This window comes from Arvicola amphibius, chromosome 6, assembly GCF_903992535.2.
Source record: "Arvicola amphibius chromosome 6, mArvAmp1.2, whole genome shotgun sequence".
NCBI classification, from domain to species: Eukaryota; Metazoa; Chordata; class Mammalia; order Rodentia; family Cricetidae; genus Arvicola; species Arvicola amphibius.
In genome coordinates this window covers 108,140,900-108,158,134 of record NC_052052.2, presented here as the reverse complement: position 1 = coordinate 108,158,134, position 17,235 = coordinate 108,140,900, and the positions used below count along the sequence as shown (strand labels likewise).

General features: G+C 43.2%; 1 long non-coding RNA gene across 10 annotated transcripts in view; it reads right to left on the bottom strand.

The window, feature by feature from the left end:
- The window catches only part of LOC119816428, a 45,001-nt gene that overhangs the window by 8,814 nt on the left and 18,952 nt on the right, over positions 1-17,235 (bottom strand). For 5 of the 10 annotated variants that reach the window (XR_005285764.1, XR_005285765.1, XR_005285770.1 and 2 more), the window contains exons 2-6: positions 5,809-5,885; positions 5,547-5,733; positions 2,803-2,957; positions 879-2,432; positions 279-357 (exon numbers count right to left, since the gene is read on the bottom strand). This is a non-coding gene — a long non-coding RNA (uncharacterized LOC119816428). Of the gene's footprint in view, positions 1-278; positions 358-878; positions 2,433-2,802; positions 2,958-5,546; positions 5,734-5,808; positions 5,886-9,537; positions 9,751-17,235 lie in introns of those variants that run through there. The other 5 variants (XR_005285768.1, XR_005285772.1, XR_005285773.1 and 2 more) reach the window with 3 other exon arrangements.

The window sequence follows — 17,235 nt, the reverse complement described above, 5'->3', positions numbered from 1 at the left end:
AACGCACATCCTCTGGAAAAAGCCAGTGTTCTTAACCACTGAGCTATCTCTCCAGTCTTAAAGTTTTTGTTTCCTCATCTGGAACATGGGTATAAGAATAGTTCTTGCCTCATAATTATTTAACTGTGTGAAAGTTAAACAAAATTCATGAAGGGCCCAATACATAGTATTAGTTCTACTACGTCGCATTAGAGCTATTATCTATTATATTATTACTATTGTCTGCACAACAACAACCCAAGCAACATGTGGCTTGATAAGTTGGACCATTTACTCACTTTCTCCATCTGGACGTGTGGATTTGCTCTTGTGTTCCCCACTTCATATCCCCAACACAGTAGGTTCTAGAACAGGAAGCTGTGTTCATTCAAGAGAGGGTGAGGTTACACTGAGGGTGCATCCTGGGAACCCCAATAAAAAGGTGACTTCCAGGGACGCCCATAGAAAATGATTCCTTGGAGCCAGTGAAACGACCCAGTGAGTAAAGGCTTTTGCCACCAACTTTAATGAACTCAGTTAAACCCATTGAGCCCACATGGTGAAAAATAGCTCCTAAAAACTGTCCTCTGACCTCCATACATGTGCTATGGTCTGCACATCCATGCACATGTGTGCACACACACAAAAAATAAAATTTAAAAATAACAAATATATTTGTTAAAATAAGGGAATCAAAAGTCAGGTGTAGTGACTCACTTTCAGCATTTGGGAAGCTGAGAAAGAAAACTTGCCATGAGTCCAAGGCCAACCTGCACTCTTAAGGATTTCCAGGGCAGCTTGGGTTACAGAATGAGACCCTGCCCTTTGATGTAAATAGAGTTGGCTATGATAACACTTGGCAATGACGGTAGAGAGTGGTATTTACAGGGGATTCTTACCATAGTCTGCTTCCTTTTATGAATGTGTGAGATTTTCCAATAAAAATGTAGAACAGGGCTGGGAATGCAGCTTGCTTGGTAGGATGCTTGCCAAGAATACTAGAGGCTTCAATGTAATGCTTGAATGTGGTTGCGCACTCCTATAATCCCAGCTCTAGCAAAGTAGAATTAAGAGGATCAGATAGTTCAAGGTCAACCTAAGCTACAGAGTGAATTTAAGAACAGACTGAGCTACAAGAGACCCTACTTCAAAAATAAAAAACAAAAAAGGTTTATCTTACAACCATTACACTGTTTTGCTTTTTGTTGTTGCTGTTATTGCTCTTTTCTCCACATGGTCTTCAGCATCCAGTGACTGGCTGTGTGTTCCCAGGTCTATAAATCCAGATAGTCAGAACTGAAGCTGACTAGGTTAGCCACAGGATATTCTAGCCAGGACTGTCCCATGGACATGACTTCAGCATTGCCTTTGTCAAAGTCACTGTCCTGGATCTAGACACCGCTTGAAGTGTCACGGCCCCAGCTCCGTCTGAGTCAATGAAATGCTGTGGTCAAAGTGAGGTCTGCCATGCAGCTCAGAGGAGGTAACGCTTGCCAAGTAGAGATGCCAGAAATAACAGAATGCTGTAGAGTGTTGAGGTGGGATGCTGAAGAAACACCATCACAGGAATTCTCTCCTGGGCCTTGAAAGCATCAGCCCCACAAAGGGATGTCCACCGACTTAGTTCTGAAGGAATTCCAGGCTCCCTGCTGAAGCCAAAGCATTGTAAATCTGCAGCATGTACTCTCTGGTTCATAAATCTGGTAGGCGCTGCTGGCCTTGAGGCAAACTCAGGAGTGGATAAAGATTGTTTGACTCTGGGGATCAAGTGTTCACAGTCTTCATGGGGCAGCCAGCTGGTTTTGGAGCCTCCTCCTTTCCTTCAGTCCCACTCATTAACCCATCATTAGAAGCTCAGCTCCCCGGAGAGTTCCAGTTCTGCAGTACAAAGTTCCTGGAGCCTAACCCCGCTGTCTTCATTTCTTTTCCTGCTGCTGCAGTGATAACGGCCTTCACAAAAGCAAATTTAGGAAGAAAAGGCTGATTCTAGCTCACAGTCTAAAGATACAGTCTGCTATGGCAGGAAGTCAAGGTGGTGGGAGTCAGAAGAAGCTTGTCACATGACATCCACAATAAGGAATGAATGCTGAGCAATGAATGCTGCTCAGCTCCCTTTCTCTACTTGTACAATTCAGCATCCCAGCTAGGGAATGTGTCACCCATGGTGGGGCCATCTTTCCACTTCAATTAATTCAATCAGAGGGTACTCTACTGCTGTTGGCATGCCCTGAAGCCCATCTCTCAGGTGATTTGAGATTCTGTTAAGTTGGCAATCGCAATCAACATTAACCATCACACCCACCTTCCATAGATGAACCCACTTTCCCTCTTAATAGTTTCATCAAGCAAGGCAGAGTCTTTGCTTTATTGGGGAGTTTCAGAAACATGGCTTCACTTCTGCAATGACATCCTTACGGAAGGATCCCAGCTATTCTCTTCTGCAGCCACAGAGGCTGGAAGATACATAAAGAGTTAAGGAGAACAGCTTGAAGCAGGCTCAGGCTCCAAGTGGTGCTCTAAGGTACCTTCTGAGCAGTGACATGACTGGAACAATTCTAACCATTTCCCTCTGTCACCTCTCCCACCCCATTGTGATCTACGGTCATGATCAATGTAACAGCCTGTGATGGCTAATCTCAATTGTTGGACTTGATTGAATCTGGGAATCAACTAAGAGAATATCACTGGGCAGGTCTGTGAGTTCACAGCCAGGAAGAATTACCTGAAAGGAGATGACCCTTCCCTAGAGTAGGTGGACTCTTTTAGAGATAACCCAGATAGAAAGAGATCCAAGTAATAAACCAGTGTTGCTTGCCTGCTCACCTCTCATCCCTGCTGGTGAGTGTATCAACTCTGTGGCTGTCAATTATGCTGTCATCATTTGATGATATTGCAACCCAGCTTCTTCAACCTTCCAACATGAACTAAAGACAAGCAACTCTCTGGGAGTCTTCCAGGCCTTCAGTGACAGATTGGGACTGTTGAGGCAACCAGCTTTATGAACTGAGAAATGACCATGCTTTTGGCCTCCCCAGCAAACAGACAACCATTGTTGGACTACTCTGCTCTTACTGTACAACCAATCCAATAAACCCTCTTTTATTATGTACGTGTGCTTTTATATGTGTGTGTAAGTATATATGTATGCATGTGTGTGTATACACATTCCATCAGTTCTGTTTCTCTAGAGAACTCTTACACTAATATCAGCCTCTAGTTGGTCTAAGAGCCTTGATACCTCCACTCCCACAGCTGCCACAGTCATTGCTCTAAAATATAAATCAGATTACAACTTTTTTGGGGGCAAACCTTGGGTGACTGCCTGTCATCTTCTATGTCCTAGCCTAGCTCAGTGGCCTGTCACTCCATTCTCCACACCCAGCTCTCACCATCCTCCCTGGCACACCCTTTGCTTGTCATTAGTTCCTTAGATGTTTCTATGACCCCTGCAGTGTTTTCCAAACTCGAAAGCCTGGCTCTGTAGTAGATGTGATGGCAACGCGTTTAACATTCATCATACTGTGCTGTGATTGCTGGCTTCTTTCCCTGATCGCCCCAACTGAACTCACAGGGCCTGGACTGTGCTCCCTAGTACTATGTCTACCACACAGAAAGTACTTAAACCTAGAAGACAACACTTAGCATATTCCTGCTCATTTGAGAATGCCTGTCCACAAATGATTTTTCCTCGTGCTTGGTACCTTCTTCCTTAAGATAGCTGAGTAATTGCAAAGAGCCCCTGCCCTCTACCTCCATCATTGTCTTCAGAACACCTCTCTACTGATGTTTTAATAAATGTCTAAGGCTGTCCGAAGATAGAATACAAGTGAACAGCATAAAGGCCACTATGATGGTTTGGTGTGCGACATTGGTCTGTATTCTGTCAATTATATTTTAAATAAATGCTGATTGGCCAGTAGCCAGGCAGGAAGTATAGGTGAAGACAACCGGACAGGAAGTAGAGGCAGGTCAATGAGAACAGGAGAATTCTGGGAAGAGGAAATCTTGGTGTGCAGTTGTGAGCCCACCACAGAAAAAGCAAGATGTGATTGCCTCGCTGAAAAAGGTACTGAGCCATGTGGCTAACATATACTAGAATAATGGGCTAATATAAGTTATAAGAGTTATTAAGAAGCCTGAGCTAATGGGCCAATCAGTTTATAGTTAATGTAGACCTCTGTGTGATTTTCTTGGGACCAAACAGCTGGGGGACCAAACAGCTGGGGTACCGGGCGAGATGGAAACCCTGGCAACAATGGTTAGCTTTAATCTTCAATGTGACACAACCAAGAGTCACCTAGGAAGAGAGTATCGTTGAGAGATTGTCTACATTTGTATGTCCTGTGGGCATGCCTATGGGGGAACTGGTAAATTAATTGTTGGTAGAAGATCTAGCCTACTGTGGGTGGCACCATTCCCTAGACAGGGGTCCTGGACTGTGTAAAAGTGAAAGCAGCAAGCTGAGCTTTTTATTCTCTCTCCTCCCAAATGTGATATAACTAGCTGCTTTAAGGTCCTGCCTTGATTCCCCACAAGGATGGACTACTGTAGTCCAGAATTATAAATCAAATCAATCCTTTTTCCCCTCTGTAGTTTTTTGTCAGTTTGTTTAAGTGCGACAACAGGCATGAAATTAGGTCAGCTGCCCTCGTGGCCCCATACTACTGTTGATTAAGTCTATAGACAAACACTGGATCCTAGGAATTGTTGGATTTAGATAAAATCCAGCAAGTGTGGTAGTTTCCCCACTGAATATAAAGGAAATACAATAAAAGAATATCTAATATAGTCTCTTAAGATTTCCTAAAATTGTATAAACTTTGAAATGTGGAAGATTTTAGCTTAAGCACTGTCTTTTTTCCCAGTTTGTCCATATGTGGAGTGGCTAGACCTGCTGCACTCCACCCTAGCTGCTAGAACAAGTACCTCAGTGTAGTCAAGCACATACTTCCATGTAGTTTTCTTGGATGGGCTTCTCCACACCCACCATGCGCACTGACGAGGCACTGACGAGCCGTGGTTCCATTGAGCCCCATAACTTCACAGCTCCCTATCCCATCCTATTACTACAGCAGTCAGCAGATGAAGTGAGAAGGTGTAGAAGGCTGCTCAGGAAAGAGTGGGAATCTACACGCTCTCCCCCAAACACAATGAGAAGAGAGGTAGGAAATGTAGAAAACACAACTATTCTGAAAACCATGAGGCCTTGCTTCTATCATACCTGCCCTACAAAGCTGCTATATTTATTTAATGAACACAACAAGGCCCTGGTCCAATATGAGTGCTAGAATCATAACAGTTTCCTACTTGTCTTTGTCTTTGGGAGTCATTATGACTGGAAAGTTTCTAGAAAAGTCTCTATTTGCAAATGATTCTTGGGTTTTTTGTTTTGTTTTAGATTATAACATAATTACAGCATCCCTTTCCCTTTCCTCCTTCCAACCCTCCCACAGACCCCTCCCCATTATCTTTCAAATCCATGGTCTCTCTTTTTATTAATTGTTATTACATGTATTTATATACTCAGTCTGTACCATGTTGCTTGTATGTATGTTTTCAGTACTGACCATTTGGTATTGGACAGCCAGTTGGTGTGCTCTTCCCTGGGAAAGGCTATTTCTCCAACTCTCAGCATTCCTTAGTTGCTGTGGTTCCTTGAGTAAGATTGAGGCCCCACGGGCTTTGCTCTGCCCACTTTGTCATGTCTATTACGTCACCTTTGTTCACCTTTCTTTTAGCCCCTGCTGACAAAACCTTTGAGGCACATGAAAGTAGTTAGAATCAAAAATGAAGATACTGAGGAGATACCTTAGTTGCTAAAGAACTTACCTCACAAAAATGAGGGTCTGGGTTCCAATCCCCAGCATCCACATAAAAAATTAGGCATGGCAGCATGCCCTTGAATCCTATTAATGAGATAGAGACAAGATGATTATTGGAGCTTACTGGTTAGCTACTCTAGTGAAATCAGTGAGCTCCACATGCAGTGGGAGACCCTGTCTCAAAAATTAAGGGAGACAGTAATGCGGAGCATAACCATTGTCAAACTCTGCCCTCTACACACAGACATACTTGCACACATATGAGCATATACACACTCCACACTTGCCCACCCACTCAAGAACATGTATGCACACACACACATACATACAGAGAGTGAGAGAGAAACACAAATGGGGTTGCTTGTGTCAAATTCTAGCAATGGCCACAGCTACTTTACAAAAAGCATAGTCTGTAGGATACTTGTGTAGAAACTGCCTATCTGACTGACCCCAGCCGTATTCTCAGTCCTGGTAGTCAAGGACAATTACTTCAGAACCACTCCTTCTGTCCTGTTCAATTGCCTTTAAATGCTTCTCCCTGACATTGCTATTCTACACAGGATTCTGTATCTTTTATGAATCTCTCTCCACTTGTTATTTAGGTTGACAAACATGGTTTGGTCATCAGAGAAGCAAAGGAAGTTCAAGAAGTCACCTTGGTTAGGCAGAACATTTGGAAAGCTGTGTGCTAGGCATGAAGACAGAAGTGTCCCCTGCCTGCCACCCTCACAGACACCAATTCTAAGCTTACATCCCGCTCTTGTCTGGAAGAAGGGTAGTTTGGAATGATTGGACTTCTGGATTTCCTGTTTGCAAATTAAAGAGGTTTGAGGAGTCTTCCTGTAGACATAGAATGACTTCTGGGGAGACATGATTCAAGAGAAAGTCAGCTGTTCAGACAGCTTGTTTCTGAAGCAAGTAGGGTGAGACACCTGGGAGGGAACAGGCAAGAAGCCTGGGCATCCTTGAACATGCTAGAGAGGTTGTGAGAATAAAGACAGATGCTGAATTCAAACCTGGGCTCCAGAGTTTAACCGAGTATAACATTTGCTTCCAGAGGAGTAGCACTAGAGGAGACACTGTAGGGTGCTCTTGAAGGAACCACATCCTTAACACACACTGGTATTAAGTCACCTCTGAGATATTTGCCTCAATGAAGATGGGCCTTTCTGTGAGAACTGTAGGCTCCTGGCTTGCCTATCCATTCAATACAAACATCCTCTTGTGTTGATTTGAGAGATCCCCTTGTTAAGCTGGCACAAGAGACCAGCTGCTGCATGCCAACTGGCCCTTCAAGCTGTCAATGTCTTTCCCCCAGCACCACACTCATGAGATACTGCACTCTATCTTCATACTCCCTGGATTTCCTGGTGGCCTGCATCCACTGGCTTCCTGACACCTCAGCTGGGTGTTTCTCATCTCTGCTTCTCACTCCTCAAGTCCTCTGGGGAGGAATAGAAGAGGAAACCAAACCCAGACAAAAGATTCTTTTAGATATGGGAGTGAAGGTGGTTGTCTTACTTGTCTCTCAAGATTTGGAATACATGTCAAACCCTCTGCTCACGAGAATCTAGGAAGAGGGAGAACCATTGCCCTAGATGACCCATCCTTTATCATCTCTCCAGAAAAGCCACAGTGTCACAACCTGAAAATAAACACACACACACACACACACACACACACACACACACAGAGAGAGGGGGGGGGGGACACAACCTAACGAATTTGTTGAAGTCCCCAATACATATGTGGGGAACATACCAACCAGTGTCTCATCCAGCTTTGGGCACGATCACACTTTAATCACTTTGAAAGGCACAATAACTGGCAGTCGTTTCTGGCCAACACGTCATTTTAAAGGCCAAATGTCTAAAACCTAATCTCCAGGCTCTCAAATACTTACATGGGTTTCTTTTCCTTTCTCAGTCCTTTCTCCTTCTAAATATTTATTTCAACTAAGTTTTGAGTTTTTTTTTTTTCCTTCTTCTTATGTTGACTTATCATCACCATGACAACTATCCACATCCCAAATGACCCTCTTAACAATGGGCCCACGTGCAAGGGCTTGTCTCTATTAGTCTCTATTAGTCAAGGTGGTGAGAAGTGTACCCTCCCCTCTATGTGTAATTCTGATTTGTTGCTTTGTAGCTACGGCAACTCTGTGATGACTGAGTTGTGGGCAGGGCAAGAACCCTTCCCTAAGGGGAGGAAATGAATTACCTGCATTTAGAAACATGCATCTGCCAATGGATAAAACAGGGAAGCAGCTCAGGGTCCTTTCATAGCAAACAGCTATGAAAGATCAATGTATAATGTAAGATCAAGACTGTCTTTTATATCATTTATACTATTTTTAACACTATTTTATACTATTTATAACACATACACAATTCAACACAGACAGACAGATATATAGGTAGGTAGGAGAGAGAGAGAGATCACACACATTTCACTTCTGAATGTGGCATTACACACTTGTAATTCTAGTACTTTAAACTCTATAGCAAAAGGCTTGCAAGTTCAACACCATCCTGGGCTACATAGTAAGACTGTCTCAAGCAAACAAAGAAAATCCCAAAATGCCTGAAGAGATGGTTCAGTGGCTAAGAGCACCCACAAGGAGATTCACAACCAGTTGTAATTCTAGTTTTGGGAGCTCCAGTATCCTCTTCTGGCCTCCATAGACACTGCATGCAAGTAGTACACACACGTACATGTAGGCAAAGCATTCATACACCTACAAAAATAAATAAATCTTCTAAAAGGAGCAGAGGCAGTAAGGCAGTTCATCTGAAAAGGTATTTGTACTAAGCCTAGCAACCTGATTCCTGGGACCCATGTGGTAGAAGGAAGGACTGGCTGATTTCTGAGTTCATTATAGCATAACAGTCTTTATAATAATAAAAATAATGTAGTAGTTTTTAAAAAACATTTAAAACAAATGCCTACTTTAAAGATTTTTCTCACGCCCATGATAGCAAATACTTTGGCAGGTGACTTTGGTTCAAAAGTAGTGCTACCTGAAAACAGAACGAAGAAGGCAAACCTAGATGAAAATCACCTTGCAAATCGGGTTTGTCTTGGAGAAAGCCCTTATAGTAGGCACATTTGATTCCTAAAGATATTATAATATTGGCAAGCCAAAATAGTATTCGGAAGACACAGACTTGAAATTTGTTGGAGTGACTGTCCATAAATGTATTTGTCCAATGACTAAAGAAGCCTTGTTCAAAACTTGGGTTCCACACTAGTGATTTTCAAATGGCCAGTTAATTTGTTGATATTATAGTTCTTTTCACCATGGCAGACAGGAATAGCTTTGCTTTTCCTATACATGTACATGTTTTCAAATTGAATGCCATTGTGTATATTTTATTCCTGTTTGGCTATGGTGTTTGTTTTATATTGCTTTTTTTAAATGGGGTCTCCTTCTGTAGCCTAAGTTAGGTTGGGAACTCAATCTGACCTCAGATTCACAGCAGCCTTTTCTCATGGAGCTTCCAAGGGTAAAGATTACAGGTGAGAACTACCACACCCAGCTCAAAGTGGTCATATTAATGAGAGCTAAAAGAAAGAAAAACTGTGTTCTTGGACTTCAAGGTGTAGCTTAGTAGTAGAATTCTGGCCTTGGATTCAACATGCACAGCCCTGGCCTGGGTTCTATTCCCAGCACTGAAAAAGAAAAGAAAAAAAACCCAGCAAGCCATACCAGAGTTATAGATGTTGGCAGTCATACCTCTCATAAGGGTGAGGTCATTGATCACTCACCAGGCATAATAATGTGTGTCTCAAGCCTAAAATATTGTGAGATCCTCTAATCCTTGGTCTAGATGGTGATCTGTGGGTGAACACGTACATAAAGATTCATCAGACTCTATGCATTATTACATAATGCTGTATTGTGACATATACCTATTTGAAAAAATAGAACATTATTACTGAAGTCAGCATCAGAGAAGATCTTAATTTCGCTTGAATTTGGTCACAGAAGCACCAAAATACCTCCCAAGTTGCAGCAAGCAGGAGGATAATAGGGGTTCAGGCGATGCATCTGTGGTCTCTCACCATCCATTTAAGAACCAAGAACTACAAAGTAGCAAGAAACGCTCATTTGTCTGTCCCTGACTCTGCAAATTAATTTTGTGCTTTTTGAATTCTCTATATTTATTCCCCTTTGTTGTCACTTGGTATTAAATAAAGTACAGTTGATTCTTGTTATTCACAGTTGTTACGTTCTTTAAAGTTGCCAAGAACACTGAATTAGCAAATACTAAGCCATTACTCCTGGGGGAAAATGTAAGCTTATGTTCTTGTGAGCATCTGGGCACATTTTTACCATCCAGTTAATATATAGCCTTGTTTATACAGAGCTAATTTAATAAATATATTTTTGATTTGTTGACATTGAATTGCATGTACCATAACTCATAACTGAACTAAGATTATATAACTCATGGTTTGGATATTTTCTGTACCACACATCATAATCTTCTGGGCTCAGAGCTCTTTAGCCCCATATCTGGGGGTCACTGTTAAACAGTGAAAATGGGGAAAAAATGAAAAAAAAATGTGATACTGAGTAGACCATGATAAATAACATTGTTTACAGTGTGGGAGTTGAAACCAGAAGGCAGAGTGTTGCCATATTCAGTCTCAACTGGGCACATGCATGCCCAGTGACTCAGTATTGATGCCACTCTGCCCTCGACTATGAATGAATTTGGAAATGCACTGATTTTGTGGTTGCAATAAACTTTAACAAGCAGGTCTGAAATACATATACACAGTACAACAAAACTGACCTAAAATTTGTATCAATAAACTAAGATCCATACCAATACAAATCTCTATTGCATATCCCCCTTTAAATATAAACAAACATTTATAAACAATCATTTAGGGAATTTGGGCATAGTTCCTTCCAAACTACTTCCTGTTGTTTATCAGGCAAATTAATTTTTGGTGTGTTAACAATTACCTTTTTAGGGGTCTTAGTACATAAAACCACATTAGTCTAGAATTAATCCACAGGTTCTCATCTTTTGTGGAAACAAAAAAAGAACCTCTTTTCCAAAGCAGCATATCCTTAGACCCAAATTTTGAAGTCAAGACACCTTTAAGATATATATGTTGGTTTAGCTTAGCAGCCTGTACAATGAAATGTCTCTCTGATCTTAGGTCCTTAACAGTCAAAAAATTCAAAGAAAACACAGTAATGTATATATAATCCAGATTCTCTATATATTTTCCATCTTTACATGGTTTATTTTTCTTACTCTATTATTTTTCTACAAGTTTAATATTTATTATCTTTACTCCTTTAATCTATGACTATCTGTACTCTTTATATTATATTTAGTGTCTCTTTACTCTTTTTTTCTCTCTTCCAAGCCTACATACACTTATTCAATACTATGACCCATTTAGAGGTCTTTTCCATCTGGATTTTTCTTTATTACATATCTGTAATTCTTTTCTAACCAGAACTGGGGTTTTTTTTATGATAAGTGGGCATGGTTAGAGACAATGTAGCCCTGCCTGCTTTCTCTGTCCAATCCAACATGCCTGAGGCATGTTGGTTGCCTCTGAGAGCCAAGCACATTGCCCCATTTTTAGGCACACAGTGGATCTATGTCTCCATTAAGCAAGTTGTAGCATTCTGTTCACAGATCCCATTTAAATGCTTGGCCTCTTGAAAGAGTCAGAATTCAGGCTGACAGCATGGCCCAGAAAGCTGCCATTTCAAAACCGTGCAACTTTTTTCTGCTATCTCTGAATCAGGAAAACCTCTTTTAAAGGAGCCACAGTGTTAAGCCATGCTTACCTCTGTTTTTTGTTTTGTTTTTTGTTTTTTTGCCTAGAATTTCTTCCCAAACTCTCTCAGGTTTTAGGTGGATTTTAGTTGGCCACGTTGGCGCCAATTTGTAGTAGGAAGACTGCTTGGCCACTTGTTTGTTTCCTGGCCACCCAGACCCCCCAAAATAACTACACAGAAACTGTATTAATCAAATTACTGGTTGGCCCATTAGCTCTAGTTTCTTATTGACTAACTCTTACATCATTTTTTTACATCTTAATTTAACCCATTTCTATTAATCTGTGTGTTGCCCACAAGGCTGTGGCTTACTGAGTAAAGTTCCAGCATCAGTCTCTGGTGGGGCTACATGGCTTCTCTTGACTCTGCCTTCTTTCTCCCAGCATTCAGTTTAGTTTTCCCCCACCTCGCTCTGTTCTACCCTGCTCTACTATAGGCTCAAAGCAGTTTCAATATTAACCAATGGTATTTGCAGCATACAGAGGGGAATCCCACATCAAGAATCTCTGGAGTAGAAGTCAGGCATCTGTGCATTGTTGCCATTTCCATTGTTAATGTGGCAATCCATCATGTTGAAAGTCGATGCTCTTGACTTTGACCAACAACTGAATAAATGCGGCCCATCCTGAGGGTTGGGATGCTGTCCATAGCATTGGTTAGAAGAGAATCCCACAAGATTGTTAGATCCCCAGGTGTGCTAGCAATCAGTTCTTTGCAGCAATACTGATTGCCTCAGTGATTATATGAGCTAGCAATGCAGGCATGTCTTATCAAGGTCTTCTAGCTCAGTATCTGCAGCAAAGTTAAAAAAGAAAATCCAGGTGGCTACATTACTAACATATGCTTTTGCTGTAGTAAAATACCGGACAAAAATCAAACCTAAAGGAAGAAGAGTTTACTTTAATTCACAATTGGAGGAACAGTTAATCCACCAATCAGAAAATGCATAGTGCCAAGAATATGAGGTGGCTGGTCCCATTGTGTACACAGTCATGAAGCAGAGAAAGATTAACAGTGTGCTCAACTCACTTTTTCATTTTATTCAACCCAGGACCCATCGAATGGTACCACCCACTTCTTCCCCTACTCTAAACTGTTTTTAGCTCATGAGCTTCCCTCCCTCCAGCTATTCATTCTCCTTATAACCCTGCTATTCTAGCTATGTTTCTGTCTCTCCTCTCTCCCCTCCTCTCCCTCTCTCTGCTCCTGTTTATCTTTGTTTTCTCTACCCCCCTCTCTTCTCCTACCTCTTGCAGTTATCCCTGGCCATGCCACCTGCTGGCCCTGTTCAGTCTAGTTCTTTCTCATTCGGTTCTGGACTCTTCCAGATGCCTCTAGCTGTTCTCTCTCACATTTCCACAATAAAAACCTTCCCCTTAACCATATCTTGGAGCAGTCCTGTCATCAGTTCATAAAGAAGATCTGATGTACTTAATCATCTTTGGAGTTGAGGAGATTGTAAAGAAAAGCTCACATTTCCTTGTTCTGCCTCTCTCCCCTCAAGCAGCCCCTCGGCCCCTGCGAAACGCAGCCCATCCCACCACTGCTGAGACTCTCAGAGGGTTCCTAAGGAAATGTTGAAATGAGCTACAACCACGTTTAAACAGAAAAGCTCGCAGGGTGTGAAAAATGTGCCTGTAGTTCAGTTGGTAGAGTGTTTGACTAGAATGCAGGACTCCCTGTTATGATTGTTTGTACAAACCATGCCCACTCCATCCCCCATCAACCAAGGCAGGCTGATCTTCAGCTTCTGGCCTGAGCTCTCCTCCCCCCCATCTTCCTCTTGGAGAGGCAGCTTTGCTACTGCCTCTCTCCCCACTTCTCCACTCCCCCTTTCTCTCTCTCTGTCCTCTTCTCCTTCTCCCTACCTCTAAGTAATAAATATCCAATTCTATTCTGTATGATGTGTCTGTCCATGTGCCTCCTATGCTCACACTGCTGGGCTAGCTGGGACTAGCCTGCTCGCAATGGGACCAGCAGCCATCTCTGCCTGGTACTGGCTGTTCCCAGGGCCCATGCCTGCCACCACATGGCCCACTACCATCATTTGGGGACCTACAGCATTTCTGCTGCCTACTGCCACCCGGGATCTTGCAGCATTTTTTAAAAAAATCATAACACTCCCTAGGCTTGATCCCCATTACCATATAAACCCAGAATGGCGGCACACACACCCAAATCTAAACACTCTGGAGGTGGGGGCAGAAGGATTGAGAGTTCAAGGTCATCCTCAGCTACACAGCAAGTTTGAAGCCAGTCTGAGCTAAACTGTGTGTGTGTGTGTGTGTGTGTGAGAGAGAGAGAGAGAGACAGACAGACAGAGAGAGAGAGAGAGAGAGAGAGAGAGAGAGAGAGAGAGAGAGAGAGAGAGAGATTGGGGAGGAAGGGAAGAAAAACTATAATAGAGCAAAAAGTCAAAAGGAAGAGGCAGAAGAAAGAACAGCAGACAGATGGTGCTCATGGTGGTTGCACTCTTCCTCAGCCTCCCTGAGACTCCTGCAAGAACTTCCTGGAAGTGCCAGGCCTCTGCTTACTCCTGCCTGGGCATGTCTCTCCTGACCACTTTGGGTTGCAGCAAAGGCAAGATAAGGAGAACCCTTACCCTCTTCATTTTATTCTTGCAATCAAGTTGAAGTAAACAAGAAAGGACTTAATCTTGGTTGTGCAGAGGAGGAAATGGAAGCCCCAAGGGGTCAAATGATTTGCTCAGGTCACTCGGCAAGTGAGTGGCTGCTGCCAGACTCTGGCCTTGGTCCCAGGCTTGTGGCCTCAGTCCCTGGCTTGTGACCTCAAGAGCAAATGTGTTTTTCTCCACAGAGCCCTGTGTACTGAGCGCCACAACCTGACCACCAGTACAAATGGTCCCAAATCCTTATAATTCCACATTCTTAGAACAACAATCTAATCATAACAGTGGCTGACATTTCTTGAGCCTTGAGTACACACGGGTCCTTTTCTGAGCTTTTTATATTTATTATCTTGCTTAGCCCAGGTAACAACCTTGAGTAAGAAAACACGTGGTTAATGGCTTTATACACACACACACACACACACAGAGAGAGAGAGAGAGAGAGAGAGAGAGAGAGAGAGAGAGAGAGAGAGAGAGAGAGAGAGCGCCTGAATTCAAATTCATGTTAGGGCCGGGTATGTGATTCTCGGTTCCTTTGATTCCCAACACTGCATGAACTGGGCGTTCTGGGTTTGATCCCCAACACTGCATGAACTGGGCATGGTGGCAGGCTCCTATAGTCCTGGCACTCAGAAGGTCAAGGCAGAATGTCCAGAAACCCAAGCTCATCCTTGGCTACACAGAGAACCCTAGGCCACCCTGGATACATGATCTTTAAAAAAGATTTTTTTTCCATCAGAGAAGTACAGCTCTACCAAACAGATACCCTTCTGGATCCCAGAACAGGGCTTGTCTTCTACAGTACTAGGTTCAAGCCTGGATTGTTTCAGGAATCCCCTGAGAAGCCCTCAATAAAATACAGAATACAGACTTCCAGGCCTCATCCTGAACCTCCATTAAAATGTGAGCAGAAGCAGGTGTTTTTAAAAGGCCGACATATAAATCTAAAGATGAGCCAAGTGTGGAATCTCAGCCAAGAGCCTGGGGTGCGGGGGAGCGGTACTGGAGAGGAAACAGCGTATGGAGACCAGCGTGCTGTCTGGGCGTCACAATGAGAAGAAAGGTTCCAAGGAGCGGCGTGGCACATAGGAGGTCAAGCTTTATGGGGTAAGGGCGCTGTGTCCTGTTGGGGGAGGCTGTTTCCTGCCCAGAGCACAGAGGGCCAAGGGAAGAGAGGCCACATTGTTCCAAAAGCAAGCTCAGACCTGGCATGCCCAGTGCCAGGTCACCTGGTAGCGCCACACAGCTGGCTGGCTTTGGAGGAAAGGGTGGGTACCCACTTTGAAGCCATTGGGGCATACTTCCTCCCAACACCCCTGAGTGCCCCTGGACAGACCACAGGGACACAAGCCAGAGTCTGGCTCCCCACCAACGTGTGTATCACATACAGTAGAGGCAGGAGCGCAGCCTGGAAGGGGCCCCGACCTGTGGAAGGACTTTTAGGTTCTGCTCGCAGCAAGGTGCAGAGCCCCACTTGACACAGGAGACATGGAGAGCTGTGTCGGAAGCGTATGAACACATCAGGGCTTTGAGCAACAATTCACTATCCTTGATCTTACCAACCCTCTCGCTTCTTATGGACCACTCAGAGACGGGTCCCTGTCTTGCTTTTTTATTTTTTATCTTTCCCTGTTCTAAGGATTGCACCCAGTAACCTTGCACATGCTAGACAAACACCCCATCACTGCCCTATATCCCAAGATCTTTTTTATTTGTTTGTCTGCTTGTTTATTTAGTTTTAATTATTTATTTAATTTTTCCAGCCCTCATCCTGAGCCTTCATTAAAACGTGAAGTCCTGGCTATAGTCCTGGCTGGCCTTAAACTTGGGATTCTCCTCTATCAGCCCCTTCAGTAGCTAAAATGATAAACCTGCAGCAGCACTGGGCCCAGCAACCACCCTTACCTTTCAGAGGGCCCAGGCCTAGCAGGAAGCTTGGATCACACGAAGTATGTGGTAAGTATTCGTCTGAGCTAAATTCCCCTTTTCACATGACCGCAAGGTCCATCCATCTCCATCACTGCACATTCCTATCAGTGAGGGCCCAGCCAAGAGAAATACTAAAGTCTCTTTAATTACCATACACAGAACCCAGACAAATGTCTCAGTAGGTAAAAAACTTGCCTCCCAAGCATGAAGACCCAAGTTCAGATCCCCAGTGCCCATATAAAAAGCAGAGGATTCAACGCTAAAGAGCAGAGAGAAAACTAGACTTGCCAAGTGGTGCCCCACAACTGCCCGTAGCTCCAGCTCTACTGGATTTAATACACTCTTCTGGCCTCAACAGGCAACTCCATGCACATGGTACAAATACATTCACTTACTTGTACATATATACATAATATAAATATCTATTTAGGCATGTATATATGTGTTTTGCTTGCATGTATGCCTACGCATAATGTGTGGAGGCCAGAGGAGGGCATCGGATCCTCTGGAACTGGAGTTACAGACTATTATTAGTGACCATGTGGGTGTTGGGAGTTGAACCTGGATCCTTTGGAAGAGCAGTCAATGCTCAGCAGTTAAGCTGAGCCATCTCTCTAGCACCCATAAATAAATCTTTAAGAAAAAAATCAAAAGGCACATTGGCATGCACCTGTAATTTGTACTGGTGGGGACATGAAGATGGGAAGATTCTCACTGGACAGCCAATCAAATGAGTGGGCATAACAACCAGGAAGAGACCCAATCTTTAAAAAGATGAAAAAATGATTAAGAAAAACCCCAGTCTCTCTCTCTCTCTCTCTCTCTCTCTCTCTCTCTCTCTCTCTCTCTCTCTCTCTCTCTCTCTCACACACACACACACACACACACACACACACACACACACACACACACCACTAGTATGCATGTAGGAAGAATTTAGCATTTGCTTGATTTGTTGGTATATAATGAACATTTGGCTGTTTTGATTTATGGGGGTGTTGTTTTGGTTTGTGCATCCAGGAGGACTTAATGGCCATTTTTAATACAAGATGCTCTACCAT